The sequence below is a fragment of the Miscanthus floridulus genome, chromosome 10, assembly GCF_019320115.1.
Source record: "Miscanthus floridulus cultivar M001 chromosome 10, ASM1932011v1, whole genome shotgun sequence".
Classification (NCBI taxonomy): Eukaryota; Viridiplantae; Streptophyta; class Magnoliopsida; order Poales; family Poaceae; genus Miscanthus; species Miscanthus floridulus.
The window spans coordinates 105,393,414-105,395,698 of NC_089589.1; the positions used below are offsets into that span (position 1 = coordinate 105,393,414).

The 2,285-nt window shown below is 67.0% G+C and overlaps 1 pseudogene; it reads right to left on the minus strand.

Moving 5' to 3' along the window:
* The window catches only part of LOC136489193 (inactive leucine-rich repeat receptor-like serine/threonine-protein kinase At1g60630), a 2,540-nt pseudogene extending 904 nt beyond the window's left edge, over positions 1–1,636 (minus strand).
* Between the last annotated feature and the right edge of the window lie 649 nt (positions 1,637–2,285).

The following is a 2,285-nucleotide window of genomic DNA, read 5'->3' on the forward strand; positions in this document are numbered from 1 at the left end:
GCTCCTCGGCGCCCGCCCGAACTCGGCGGCGCCCCCCGCCCGCCGACGGATCGCGCATCCGCTTCACCGTGACGATGAACCCCGACTCCATGACCGCTTTGTACGTGCTGCCCCCTCGCGCGCCCCAGCGTCTCGGCCGACGCGCGCAGCAGCTCCTCCAGGCTGTACATCTCAGCCACGCCGCCGCAGAACACCAGCTTGCCCATTCCCTCGCGCTCCCACGAGAACTCCCGCCCGCCGACGCCGACGCCCACGGCCGCCCCGGCTGTCGTCGCGGCCAGCGCCGCGCCGCCGCTGCCGCGGAGGACGCATGATTATGATGCTGCTGCTGTGCCTGCACGGGCAATTATTATATTAAATTAAATAAAAAACCGAGGCCAACTAACGGCCTGTTCGCTGGTTGGTTTCTGGGCTGGTTTGGGCTGGCTGGTGCTGGTTTATTGTGAGAGAGAAACACTGTTGGCTGGCTGATTTGGGCTGGTTGAAACCAACAAGCGAACAGGCTGTAAAGTCAGTCACTGCTGCAGGTGGACCCAATTCCACGGGCCCACCAGGCAGAGAGACGCTCCCAGTCCCACCTGTGCTGCCTGGTGGTGCTCCTCCGCCGCAGCCGCCACTGCGGCGCCGCCACCCTTGTCAACGTCGCCGGCGACGCGCTTGTTCCTCCCGCGCCGCGACGCCATGAGCGCCGCCGCCACGAGGACGGCGAGCACCACCGCCCCTGCCACCGTGGCTCCGGCCACGACGGCGGCGTTCTTGCCGCGGCGGGTCTTGGTCCGGGGCGGGGGCAGGGCGCGAACGCCGCCGTGGCCGCGCGGCGCGGGGCTCGGACCATCGCCCCCGGGACGCAGCGGACGGCGAGCGGAGCGCCGCAGAGTCCGGCATTGGGGAGGAACGACGAGGCGTTGAACCTGGCGGCGAGCGCGCGCGGGATCTCCCCCGACAGGCGGTTGGCGGAGACGTTGAACGCCCTGAGCGTGGGCTGCCCCAGCGACGGCACGGCGCCGGTGAGCAGGTTGCGGTCGAGGAGCAGCGAGGTGAGGCGGGGCAGGGCGGCGAGGGACGTCGGGATCTGGCCCGTGAGGCGGTTTCCGGAGAGGACGATGACGGTGGCGCGGTGGAGGAGGGCGAGGGTGGCGGGGACGCGGCCCTGTAGGCGGTTGTCGGCGAGGTAGAGCAGCTTGAGGTTGGGGAGCGCGCGCGGGAGGGCGTCCGGGATGGGGCCCGTGAGTGCGTTGGACTTGAGGCTGAGGACCCGCAGCTCGGCGAGCGGGGCGAGGAGCGCGGCGGTGAGGGAGCCCGTGAGGTTGAGGCCCTCGAGGACGAGCTTGGTGACGCGGCCGGCGGGTGCGCACTGGCGCACGCCGGGCCAGGAGGAGCAGAAGGCGGGCGCCGTGTCGGGGCGCCACGGGAGGCGGTCGGAGCGGTCCAGCGAGGACTTGAGGGTGAGCAGGGCGTCGGCGTCGGCGGCATTGGCGGCGAGGTGGAGGTGGAGGTGGAGGTGGGCGACAATGTGGAGCAGGAGGAAGCACGGCCAGGCGGCTCCTGGTCCTGGGCGGCGAGGCATGGTGAGGGTCGCTGGTCGGTCGCCGCAGAGCGCAGACGGCTGGACTGGGTGGGGGTTTAGGTTTTAGCGATCTTAAGCCAATGGGGCGGCGGCGGCATTGCCTTCGCCCTTGCCTTAAGATGGATTGGCGATTGCTGGTGTTGTAGAGGGAGGAGCTCCGGAGCTGGAAAGGAAAGCGAACGAGGCCGGCAACGGCAACGCCCCGCGACCGCGAGCGGACGGTTGGTCTTGGACTCTTGGTTGGGGGGCTAAAGCTAAAAAACAGAGGCAAGAAGGAAAGGAATGGTAGAGGGGAGGGGAGGGGAGGGGAGGACTTTAAATGCTGCTCACGGTCACGGGCTGAGGACGGATAGCCATGACGACCACCGTGACTTGTGAGAGGTAGACGAAGGAAGGCGACTATACTAGCTTTGATTGATTGAGCAACAGCCAGTGCAGCAGCAGCGACCACCCAAGCCCAGTGCAGAGTGGGATAGAAATGGAGGAGTTTGGATCGGCGTCGTCTCTGTCCGCACTCTGCAGATTGCAGAAAGCAGCTCAGCCTCGTCCAGCACCACCAGGGAGCCACCGCCCACCAGCAGATGAGGATTAGCAGGTGTGGTGTGGCTGAGATTAGCATGCACTGCAACCGCAAGCACGCACACAGAGAGATAGGAGAGGGGGGGAGAGATTCGGAATTAGGTGCAGACACTGATGACAGTCATTGGGTAAGACGGTC